The sequence below is a fragment of the Tigriopus californicus genome, chromosome 7, assembly GCF_007210705.1.
Source record: "Tigriopus californicus strain San Diego chromosome 7, Tcal_SD_v2.1, whole genome shotgun sequence".
NCBI classification, from domain to species: domain Eukaryota; kingdom Metazoa; phylum Arthropoda; class Copepoda; order Harpacticoida; family Harpacticidae; genus Tigriopus; species Tigriopus californicus.
The window spans coordinates 8,904,573-8,917,839 of record NC_081446.1 but is presented as its reverse complement, the minus strand read 5'-3'; positions in this window follow the sequence as shown (position 1 = coordinate 8,917,839).

The following is a 13,267-nucleotide window of genomic DNA, read 5'->3' as shown; positions in this document are numbered from 1 at the left end:
GTCTGGCGGGCTCGTCGTTTTGTTTTCTCACTTCCCTGATGTGAGGAGTGGAGACCGCGGAGTACGTCCTTGACAGCTGTTGGAGGGATCACAATCCGGCAATCACGGAGCACGAGGTCGCCGTCGATCGACAGCTCCTCTCTCATCTTTGTGAAGAGGCAAATGTAGGTGTGTTGTGCCAGTTTGCCTTCGAATCCCCCCAACATGGCCCAAGGTAGGGCAAGGTAATCGTCGTCCTTCCAAGCCAACGTACACAAATTCTCGACGTTGAGGTCCCCGGATATATTGTGGGCCAAAAGAGAGACAATTTTCCCCATAGCAAGGTCAAAAATGTCCAAATCGTCCAGATCTGAAACCGGGGCACGTGACAAGGCATCAGGGGTGCAATGATCCTTGCCTTGTTTCCAATTTACTGGGAAGGAATACGTCAGAAGCTTAGTGCAATAATTCTGAATCCGGAGGTTATCAATGGCATCAATTGAGAACTTGTTGAAAAGTGGGATCAGAGATTTTTGATCCGTGAGGATTGAGAAGTGAAGGAATCCAGACAGAAAAATTTTGCATTTAGTGATAGCCCACCAAATGGCCAGAGCCTCAAGCTCGACGACGGCATAACGTGATTCAGTGTCCTGAAGAAATTGTTTGCCGCACTGAATGAGTCACCATTTTGTTTTGTCTCTGGAGAAGAGCAAATCCAAGACCATTGAGTTTAGAGGCGTCGGTCATCAATGTGGTCTCGGCCTTTTGATTGAACATGGCCAAAACTGGAGGTGAGATCAAAGCCTTTTTTGTAGCCTCAAAAGCCAGAGAGTGACCTTGAAGCCAGATGAAATCATTTTTTTTTTTAGCAAATCACTGAGTGGAGATACACCCAAGCTGAAGCTGCTTAACTGATTCACCAACCCCATAAATGATTGGAGGTTGGTGATGGTGGTTGGCACGGGAAAGTTGGCAATGGCTGATAACTTTTGATTGTCCACTTGAATGGAATTCTGTGCAATGATTTAACCCACAAACTCAATGGAGGTAGCACACAACCTGGACTTTTCCTTATTTACCGTCAGGTTATGCCTGTTGCATCATTCCAAGGTGTCGCACACCAGAGAAACAAATTGACGGAAAGTAGAGCAACCAAGGCCCATGTCATCAACGACTTTGTTCACCGTTAAACTGTCCATGGCAATATCACCTCTGTATGAATACAAATCACCTGTGGATATAAATCCTATTGGGGCACGTAAAAATTTGTATCTGCCAAATGGGGTTATAAAGGTTGTAAGTGGCTGGGACTCCTCATGAAGAGGCATCTGCCAATAACCTTTGACACGGTCGAGATTGGCGAAATATGTGTCATCCTGGTTGAAACTGGAGATGGCCAAGAGAGATAACATACTCGTGCCTAATTAATATTACCTCAAGAGCAAGGAGAGTCCGAGTTGGAAGAAGCGAGATTCGCAAAATCAAAGTAAGCTTGGCCATCTTTCTCTCGTTTTTCTTTCTGGGAACCAATCTGGATTGGGACTTTTCTTTTGCTTTCAGAAATCCTGCCATCGACTTTGCTATCAATGCAACGCCTTTGGGAAAGATACATGCCTGAAGACGGGTTGGATTCAAATATCGTTTGTGGCGGATTGGTCGATCCACACCCTTTGAGTACCTTCATCATGACCCTCATTGTCTTGAACACCATTCCTGCTAAGATGAAGGTGCGCAACCTGATCTGAATTCGTATGCCGAGACAGACGTTACGGTCCTTCACTCCACTAACTCCATTTTGAAATCAGATTCTTTTATGTACTACCAACAACCTGCATAATTATGGGTGTGGCACTTCATACATGAATACTGTATCACGGGCTCTTTACCGTTGAATGCTTCTTTAAAATTTGGCCATGGGGTTGAAGGTCTTGCAGATATCGTTTTATCGATTGGTAATCACACACAATTCACCCTAACTATACAGAACCTTGATACACCTTGAAAACTAAGTCAATTGTTTGGTACTGTACGTAACATGTAGCCCAGTAACGTTATGTAATTTAGAGCACACCTTCAACATTTTTCAGTAACATGTGCTCCCACCCTCTACTCACGAAATTTCTCAGCTACATGAATCTTACTTCACCTTGTGTTTCTCGGTCGAATGTGTTCTCAAACTCATCTCGTATGTGCGACGGTAAGGATTGGAAGAAGGCTAATGACTTAGAATTCGGAAATGCACTAGTAGCAATATGCAATGCCCCCTGATCTCTCGCAATGCTTGAGTCAATATCATACCCAATTTCAGAGCCTACTTCAAGGATTCCTGGAACATTTTTTGACTTTGTCACGTTTTGGCAAGCAATCGTGGATGGCCTTATGGTTGAATTTGCTGTGAGTCGTTCACCAAATGCGTTTGTGCATCACTTTCATAATTTCCATCATACCCCTTCAACAAGCTTCGTGTTTGTTCCAAAAAACTTTATCAATGTTTGATTTTTTGCGGTCTCTTTCGAGCTGCACGACTATAAAGCTTTATAAGCAAGGCTATACACGATTCGGATTCCCTTTTGGACGTTCGGTCCAATCCTCAAGCATTGCCTTTGTCCAAATTTATGATTGGATGCCTGTTCTTCATCATGCCATCATTGGCATGCAGGTTAGTACACAGCTTATTAATGTCACTTAAGTTTCATAATAACGGGTAATAAGGAAGTCTTCTTCTTTCATACGGTAATTGGTAACATACAATTCCAACGCAGACACAGAGTACAATACCGGCACGCAATGAAAGCTTGTGGTGGCCCGACTGAGGTCTGTTTCGGTGAGGCGAAAACCCGCTTTTTAATCCTGAAGACATCGAAGCTAACATTGCTTTTCCGCTTTTGACCCAATCCGTGATAGATCGCCACTGGAATAAGCCTGGCCCGAGCAATCATGTTGCTTGTGAGGCGGAAGCCCTGCATCCAGCCTCTACAGGTCAATGAAACTATCGGCAAGGTCAATCGATCCAGACAAGACCTGTGGATTCGCCCGTTTTTCGTACACCTACTCTCGTGTCCTTCTATTCTTGTGCGGTTTTTTTGATGCTCAAAGTTGTCGTGTGCTGTCATCATTGGACAACTTTATATCTCACCCGCGATTACACACCTATTCTGGGCATCCATCATTTGGACGAGTTTTTATTCGAATTGGCCCGAAACATCCGAGTGCAGAGAGTCCCAAGGAGCACTTTGGTGTCATTCAGATCACTTTGATAATCTTAAAACAATAGGGGACGGATATACTATACGGAGTATGATATGCTGAAACACATGGATCCACCTCTGTTTAGGTCCAAGTGTCCGATCGTTTGCAATTTAAGAAACTTGAATCCGAATGAATCAACCCATTGAACGATGAGGTGGTTCATTTACCACCACGTTTGTTTTCCCTATTCGCGAAAACTTAGCATCAAAATGCGAGCGCTGAGGAGATGGCATCCGATCTTGAGCTCGAGCCAATCATTAGTTTGGCTTATGGATGGAAGAAATTGACCTTCTTGTTCCTCCTCGAGAAAGTAATGGGGGACATGTTACTCACCGGATCCAGGGCCTGACTAACCTTTGATGGTTTTGTCGTAGAATTGACGGGTGTCGTTGACGGGCGTAAGATTTAACGGCGGATTTATACTCATCCTGGAGATTGAAAGCACGAAATTTGGCAAGATCCCCATCTCGATGCACAGTAATATGTCGCACAATGGTATCCAATAATTTGCCTTCTTATCTTGTTCAAACCAGAGGCCCACTCCCTGCTTCAAAGACGCCTCGGTAATAAATAAACATGTGATTTATCGTCAGTATGCAAATAGTGAGGCCAAACATGGACTTTTTTCAAGACTCAGCAACTTTCACTTAGAATTTCTGATCTTGACCAAGTGCACACTGGCAAATAAGTTGCATACTACCATATCAACAACACAACAAGACCGCATGTACATCAAGATTAGCTTGTGCAGTACATAATTCCATGACCACTGCAGAGAATTGTTTAACGAGAATCAGGTTATAATCAATATCGGCACATAGTTTTTATACAAACTAACGTAACTCTATAGAAACACTCCAAAGAAAAGAATTAAAAGACGATGAATCAAATGGGCATTGGAAGAGTCAGCGTTATCAATTTGAGAGCGAGCCTATCCAATCATTGACGTATGAAGCTAAATGCTGTACATCTTTAAACATCCAGAGGAAAGAGTCAATAGTGATTTTCATATTAGGTCCTCTTATCATACAAAAACGAAACTGCAAAATGAAACAGGACAGAAGACGGGAGCGAAAAGCTCATATTTCATGAACTCCACACAACTCAACCGATTGTGACAAAGTTTGTTTTTGGTACGTAACATTGCGAAAAAACCCTTGAAAAACAAGATCTTTCCATCAACGAGAAACAAGACTTGATTGTTAAGATGGGCAAAAGCCGGGATCAAATAAAGCATTGGACAAATGCCAGCATATATTTGTATGCTGTCGTCTTATTACTCTCACCAGAAAGGCTCGCTACTTTCCACGAATTAATGGGTCAAGTATAAAACCTCACGTAGAGAGATATCTGGCTGGGTCCTCCAATGGTAGAAAAAGTGAGTCTCGATTTTAGGCCAAATTTCCAATTCAAGATTTAACAGAAGATAATGGATTAACCAGCCCATGTTAAAAGACATTCACTTTCTTTTGTCCCGTTACTTTGGTATATTGTTCTGGTTTTGTTGTACTTCAAGCACCCTTTGGGTCTTTTTATATAGTTAGCTAGCAATTATGAAATTATGTCATGGAAGTGTTCCATGCTATTGAAGTCGTTCAAATATTTTCAATATTAGATCCTGACACCCAACCAAAAGACAGGAAAGCGACAACGGCATACTATGACAGTATTTAATTGCAAGTTGTTGAATGTCTGGTAACCGAATACTCCAAAAACTATGCACCAACGGGCTAACTTTGCCGATGTATAAATCTCGTGTTTTTGTCTTTGCTACATATTCTATTCTTTGTTGTAGGCTTCTCCAGTTCCATAACCAGTAATCAATGGACAATGAACTCCTTCGATCATTCCTTATAATGATTCCCCTATTCATTCACCTGAATGCCAATGAATACTTTGAAAGGGCTGAACCGAAACTCAGCCCCGAACGCCCATCATGGATTGGATCCAATACCCAAAGGTAGAGAACATTAATCTAAATTAATAAAACTACTCATGCCGTTTGACTCCCTACAGTTCGTTATTTCTTCCTTTGGCAGCACATCGTTCATGCGAAATGGAGAACAGGATAGTCAGTACCATTGCCGCGAAACAACCTCCAGTTCAAGATAATTGGTATCTTGACGAATTGGTTCAAACAAACAAGCAATGGCAAAATGGACGACCCTAACGCAGCTCAAGTCTCGAAGCTTATCAGTATCATCGAGATGCGGATGAATCGTCAATCACTCCGTTTAGGAGTCCCTCCTCCGGAGCGTTCCAGGTGGACAAGTATCCGGATCAGAGTTACTTGTCAAAACCGATCTTAGATCGAGAATGGGTGGCTTCCAAGAAGGGCAAAAGTGTCTTCAATGCTCGATCTTAACCGGGAATACCTCCTCCGCCCTCCCCTTTCGACAATTTTGGGAATCAGCAATCCCAAGTTTTCTAGCCTTCTCTCGCGAGCCACGGCTGCGTTTTCCGGGCGGCCCGCCGAATTCTCGCCGCAATAGCAGTGAAAACGGGCTACCTCAGCCCTCCACCCGAATTTCAAAAGGCCTAGCCCATGCCCTCTTCCTGTCACCCCTCTTCTCTCAAAATATCAAACCGGAGTCGGTTGAAACACAGAACCGTTCCGTCTACCCATTAACCCTCTGATCATGTAATGGCGAGACCATGGGCTCACAATCATTCCGGATACAACCAATCACCAAAACCAATCCATCTTTGGCCTTGGAGGAAAACCACCAATGCTTTCCAAGACTCCAATGGGATTAACTCAAGACATAGAATTAGGACCAACAATGACCACAATTTCTCTATGGACAAAACCCAACTCAGAAACTCCACTTCCTTAATAACCAGTTTGGCGTTCGGAGTCGACCTACCTGTGGCGCTAATACTGCCCGGCCACGCCGCGCTGAAGGTCCATGCCGGCAAGCGTACTCTGCCCGATCGAGGTGTGGCTTTCAGGGGCTCCACAAGATTGGAAGATTTGCCCCCATTGGTCCAAACGCCAATCTATGCAACATCACACATCCTGAAGTGGGCGTGGGTGAGAAGCTTGCCTGTGCCCTGTTAAAACACACTCTCGATCAATGGTGGTGTCCTTTGGAACATATGATTCAATCGGAGTTTGGACGAACTAGCGATAGTGGCGAACTCCACATGTCTAATCGAGTGGACTTTGAACATATACTATTGTTATGCTGAGATTTAATATTGCTGTACAATCTCAGTTGAACGTTGGACTTGTTGCTTCCTATGGAAGGGACCTAAAGTGCTTGATGTGCTTTGTAGTGGTTTTTGAGAAGAACAACGATAGCAATAATAAAGAGCAATAACCCGATTGTGATGAGTTTAAAAAGGCCGAACATTGGATGCAATAACGTTATTGGGAATCTTAGGCAGCTTGTGTCAGTTAGACAACATTGAAGTCCATGATTCCATTCTCGGTGCCGCAGTCGTCTTTATATCCAGATCCGCATCGACCAAGCTATAGCGGATTGGATCTCTCGCCATGTATGCCATAGATCCAATAGCAGTCGTGATTGCAATTAGCATCAGCAAGATGCCCAGCACTAGCCTAGAAAACAAAAAGGACCTGTTCCAGAAGAAATCAGGATTGTTGTGCGCTGCTCTCCTACGATGTGAGTGGTGCCCGCACAATCATGTTGAATCCTGATCCACAGCACCTGCAGCAACATGCTGTCGTCATGGGCTTGTTGTGAACAACTAATGTCTTGACCATGTTCGCCCTTGTTACCAGGCAGTTCTCATAAGTGTACTCGGGCATCTTGCAACAGAGCAATTGGTGCCATTGTCCACTGTCACAATCGTCTCTCCGCCATGAAGATCCCACGACATTTCATTCGGCTCGCATGCGTTCATTTGACCGTACTGGCTCCGCATGTGTAGGGACCTCAATGTTCTGCCCAAACTAAGGTAGTCAAGATAAAACAAGCGAAGGCCTTCATATGACGACTGAGTTTTGACATGCAGGCACTCGACATTTTATGTATGAATTCTTATCGTCATAGTTATGATTATCATGTTGTCTTTGGAGATTGAAACATGAGATTGATTTCATCCATGAGAACTGTGCCCAATAGGTGAAGCTTATGTAAGTGTTGTTGGATTATCATTCTGTCAATTAGAAGACCTGTAACGACTTAAGTTCATAGATCAATCTGGTAGACAATTCCTAGTTTCGATCATACTCAAATGAAACCCATTTCGGGACACTCATCACTTTTCGCATATGTCTTTATCCGAACTTTTGTGTTTTACATTGATCGAGATTTTGTTTGACATTTAGTGACTCGTCCCTTGCCTCGATGACGACAAGGAACATTTCATCCTGGACGTGACGTAAAGAAGTACTGACGATATGGCGGCTTTACACTACGTACGATGGAAAATCAGGATTGAACTAGTGCTAGGGCGAGTTTTTCGCAATATGAGTCTTTTGTTCATCTACAGTACAATGAAAGACTGGAGTCGCCCCAGCACTAGTCCTACCTCTATCCTCAAACCGGATTCATTCTGGGTTTTCTATCCATTGTAAAATTCGCCTTTGTTAGGGCGGTTTTACGCTAGGATGGAAAACCGAGATTGAATCCGATTTGAGGATGAAGGTGGGACTAGTGCTGTGGCGAGATTTTGGTGTATAAGTCTTTTGTTCGACTAGAGTACAGTGAAAGACTGGAGTCTTCTGCTGGACCGTGGAGGTCTTAATGTAACTGGAGGTCTATCAAATTGTCGCCTATACCCTGGTAGGCTTTGATCTCATTAGAAAACGGGGCTAAAACGATGAGGTAGGCCTTATCTTGGATCGGTTTCACCCTCCATCCTGTTTAAGAGGTTACTGCTGATCATTTCCAGTCAATATAGTCCACTTTTTACGTATATTGTTTTTTATAATTCAAGATGATTTTCATTGGAATTCCAGGATCGTGTAGAAGTTGGCCCCTTTTTCGCTCTGTAGTTAATAAAACACGTCTGATCCACTTTCAAGGAGTGCTTGGATGTTTCTGGCAACCACTCGCATCAAAAAATATTTGAAACTTTACACGAATTCTTGCGATTTGTAATTTTTATTCGCAGAAGTCAGATTTCATGGTTCGTCCATCTTGCAGCACCCGTTTACCTCAACATAACTTGGACAACTGAAAAACTTGAACAATAGGAAAAAAACTGGTAGACAGAATTCCTCCAGCTACAGCTTGAAACTGGCCATGTCCTCATATTTCGAATGTTTATGGCGAGGGAATTTGCCTGACTTGGAGAGCGTGACCACGATTATTCAATTTTTGGTCGAGAGGTTGATTTAATGTTCTAAAATTTCCGTTATTCTATTAGGGTACATTTGGCGGCGTCAAATATGTCCAGTGTAACGTCGTCCATGGCTGGACTCAAGTCTTTTGCCGAACTCGCCCCACCACTAGTCCTGTTTCAATCCTCAAACCGGATTCAATCTCGGTTTTCCATCCTAGTGTAAAGCCGCCCTTAGAGTCCGTGCAACTTGTCCTCTTCAGCTTGAGGACAAAGTGCATTCCATAGTTTTTTTCATTTATGATGTTACTCCACTTTATAAACTGTTTCAACCTGAGTCTGAGCTTGGGCTCACAATGGACATGAAAATTTGGTATCGCCTGAACGGGCTACTTGATCCAAACTGAGTATATCATACGATCAAGAGATCTGGCCAAATCAAGTAACGTGATCAAATTCGGGTCCCAAATGTGGTTCAGGGCCTTCAAAAGAAGCGGTCGAAGTTATGTAGGAATCATTACCAGGGATGTCCAAGACATGCAAATGCATATTTCGTCTTAGCTTTTTCAACTATTTTTGAATTATTTGTGTAATTTGCATATTTCTGCATTTTTCACCTTTTTAGCTCAAAATTTGAGCTTTTCCCAGCTACTTTACCCCTTTGTTTTGAAAGTATGTAAAAAGTGAAAAGAAATTATCTTCTACCAATAATTAATAAAATGTGCTTTTCTTATTTCAAATGACCTTTCTTCCCTACATGGCGTGATTATCTTGCTTTTTGGACAGCACAAGCATTCAAGATTGCATCTCTGCAGCTTTCAAAAACCCACTGCTCCAAATAATTCTGTTTTTCCAGTACATGGCTAAAGTATCTTGTGATTGATAGCTTTATTTCCGTTCCTATGGTATGCTTACTTGCAAGCACAACACTGCACAACTCGAGCACAAACGTTTTGCCATGACGCAATTTGATCAAAGCACATACATTATTAAGAGTGTATTTAGTAAACCAACATGATTCAATGTTTTTGGCTTTGGTTGTGCGTGGCGATCTTTAGGTTATAAGTGCATTACTTGGAAAGCCCTGATCATCACAAGATTTGAATGGTCTGCCCACTCTGGATGAGGTGCGTACCTAAGCTTTTGACGCTACAAATTATATTAAAAAAAGACAAGTATACAACTAAGCCTTATCAATATGGCAAACTCTAATTGCAGCGCCGTGCGTTTCTTATTTTATTCATAAAACAACAACAGAGAAAAGAACTGAATATTTCTCGGACCTAGAATAGGCCCATTTTGGTGGGAAGCCCATTAGAAGTTCAAATAAATTCTAGCAGCCCATGGTATGTATTTTCCCTTTATTACGATATGGACTCTCTAAAGAATGCAACGTTGGCCCTATGAATTTTGCGTTTGATTCGTTCGGAGTTCTGTATTTCAAGTACAAACTAATAATACATCATCATGAAAAGTTGACCCTGACACTGTACAGCCTCATTATTTAAAAAGAAGTGCAATAGATGGAATGAAAAATAACACTTAACATTTCATTCAACACGGGTGCTTGGGAAAACCTGGGCGATGTTGACACATGGTTCCTTGGTCCTGGTAAACCCGTTGCTCAGGGGTATGTGTGTGTATGTGTCTCTAGGTGAGAATGGGGTGGGTGAGTGCAACAATGCAAATAGACTAACCGGAGACCGCTTTTGAGTGGAAATCCCAGCATCTCAGACCTTGATAATCACTAATAACCCACANCTACAAGCCGTCTCCAAAGACAGAATGACCTGGCCAGCTGCCTCAAATGTCTGGGGGATTTCCCCTAAGAATTTTGCCCTGTCACGTTCACTTCGGATGGCCTGAATTAGGATCCCATTATGTGATTGGTCCTCAGTAATATTGGCTGTGTTTGCATACTTGCCCAATTCTTTGATTTCGTTGCAGACACTTAAATAATCCTGGCCTTCCTTCTGACGGATAGACAAGAGGTCTTTCATATCTACATGACGATTTTGGAGATTACGAAGGTGGAGAGTGATAGCCTGGATTACTTCCTCCGCTGATCGTCCAGTGTCTGCTTTGATGCCAATGGAGTAAAAATCCAGGTGAGCAACATTGCCAGAATACCGAGATCCATGTTGGTTGAGGACAAATAGTGAGTGACATGAGGCATGCGTAATTCTCCCAGGTGGGTCTCCATTTAAGGAAGCCACGGAGGTTGATGTCTTCACTGATAGAATGAGGAAGATTGACCATAAGACTTGGAAGTCTGCGCCTTGGTGGGACATCACTGCCTGATCCTCCAACAGGAGGTGGGGAAGGGGCCGGTTGTTGAGTTTTATCAAAGTCTCTCCGGAGTCCAATCACATTGGCCTGGAAAATGAGGAATTGGTCCTCATGACCACTCAGGTCATGTCCATCAGCGTCCTTATCATCTGCCATGTGGTTGGACATGACCAGTTTGTTGGCCTTGGAGTATCTATCCAGAGTGTTCTTCCACTTCTTCAGGACAAGTTCCAGTTGTGTGAGGTCCTCGCCCTTTTGTGGAGGTGAAGGGTGTTCGTTGCCTTTGATCTGTGGCGTGTAACCATACCCTTTATGCCCAGCGGGACCGGATCAGTTGGTTGATATCCTTGCAAGGGCCTGACATCTTGTCGAACGGTATGGAGAACACAAATGGATGATGGCTATAATGGTGATGGATGGTTGATTTGAAAATAAACAGATTTTCAATGCAGTGTTGGAAGGAAGGAGATGAAACCACCAAACAGACTCTTCAAATCTCACAGATCTGGGGATCATATTTGAGTGATGGTTGTTCTTACGACCACTGCGCCATGGTAGCTCTTGTGGAGAATGATATTAACAAGATCCATTCAAAGTAACACATAATTTATTCAAATCCTTGAGACCACCTTCTCCTGTAGGAACCAGTTTCTGCCTGACCTCATTAAAAGGGAAAGAACCTTTTGGAAGTGGTTTTCTCTACCAAATCATTGAAGCATAAATATGGAAGAGGTACAGATTAATATTATTGGTACAGATTAATATTATAGGTACAGATTACATAAGTCCATAACGTTCAGGTCTGGGGAGGAGGGTGGCCATATCTCCTTTGGCCAAAATCCTGGAAAAATGTCATTACCAAAACTCTGGGTAAGATTTGAAGCTCCATCTTGCTGGAAGATGATGGGAGCTTCCCCATACTCAGATTCAATCCATGGGGCAACCTCCTCACTGAGCAAGTGTAGATACAACCCTGTGTCAATCTTCACCCCCTCTTCAATGAAGATGAGAGGTGTTTTCTTGCCATCACTGGTGACCCCAGCCAAGTCCATAACAGAAGTCGGTTTTTGACGTCAAAAATGGCTCAAAACATCAATCCCAAAGTTCACTTTGGTGGTTCCCAAGACCCTGTCATTTTGAGCATTGTGCACAGCCTCCACTGTGAACAACTTTTCGTCTGTCCAAAGAATTGGTGGCGCCGTGGCGCCATGCCATGTTTCAAAATTTTCAACATTTGGCGACCTCGCTCCAAAAGTTTGACATTGGTGGCATTAGAGAGAATTGTCGGGGTTGCTTTTTGTAGGGAATCATTCCCAGTTCCTTCCGACACAATCTCCACACGGTTGCACAGATACGGACTCCCCCTTGGCCATCTTCCTGATGCTTCTCCTTGGATCACAGCGAATCTTCTCTCGGATTCTCCTGATCATAGGTTGGGTCCTGATGGATGCCTAGCAAGTGCTAGGCTTCCTCTCGGTCTTGTCTTTCTCTTTAGAGTCCTTTATGATCTTGAAGACTGTGGATCGGCCAACAACACCCTTCAGCTTTGCCACAATGTTCTTGGCAGTTCCACCAATCGAAAAAAGGCCCAAAATCATTCACGTCAGGACTGTTCAGACACTAACTCATGATCCCAGACAACTCTCAGAAGTGTTTACTATTTTTCAAATGTTTGTTTTGAATGTCCTCACAGCCTTCAGCTTGAAAAAAAGCGGCATATTTATAAATATATCCTCTTTTTAAACCTTTTCAGTTCAGTCCAAGTTTATCTGAAACACCCTGTACGATGGAAAATCAGGATTGAACTAGTGGTAGGCGAGTTTTTCGCAATATGAGTCTTTTTTGTTCATCTACAGTACAATGAAGAACTGGAGTCGCCCCAGCACTAGTCCTACCTCTATCCTCAAACCGGATTCATTTCTGGGTTTTCCATCCTAGTGAAAATTCGCCCTTTGTTAGGGCGGTTTTACGCTAGGATGGAAAACCGAGATTGAATCCGATTTGAGGATGAAGGTGGGACTAGTGCTGTGCGAGATTTTGGTGTATAAGTCTTTTGTTCACTTGAGTAACGTGAAGACTGGAGTCTCTGCTGGACCGTGGAGGTCTTAATGTAACTGGAGGTCTATCAAATTGTCGCCTTTACCCTGGTAGGGCTTTGATCTCATTAGAAAACGGTGCTAAAACGATGAGGTAGGCCTTATCTTGGATCGGTTTTCACCCTCCATCCTGTTTAAGAGGTTACTGCTGATTTTCCAGTCAATATAGTCCACTTTTTACGTATATGTTTGTTTATAATTCAAGATGATTTACATTGGAATTCCAGGATCGTGGTTAAGTTGGCCCTTTTCTCGCTCTGTAGTTAATAAACACGTCTGATCCACTTTCAAGGAGTGCTTGATGTTTCTGGCACCACCCATCAAAAATATTTTGAAACTTTACACGAATTCTTGCGATTTGTAATTTTTATTCGCAGAAGTCAGATTTCATGGTTCGTCCA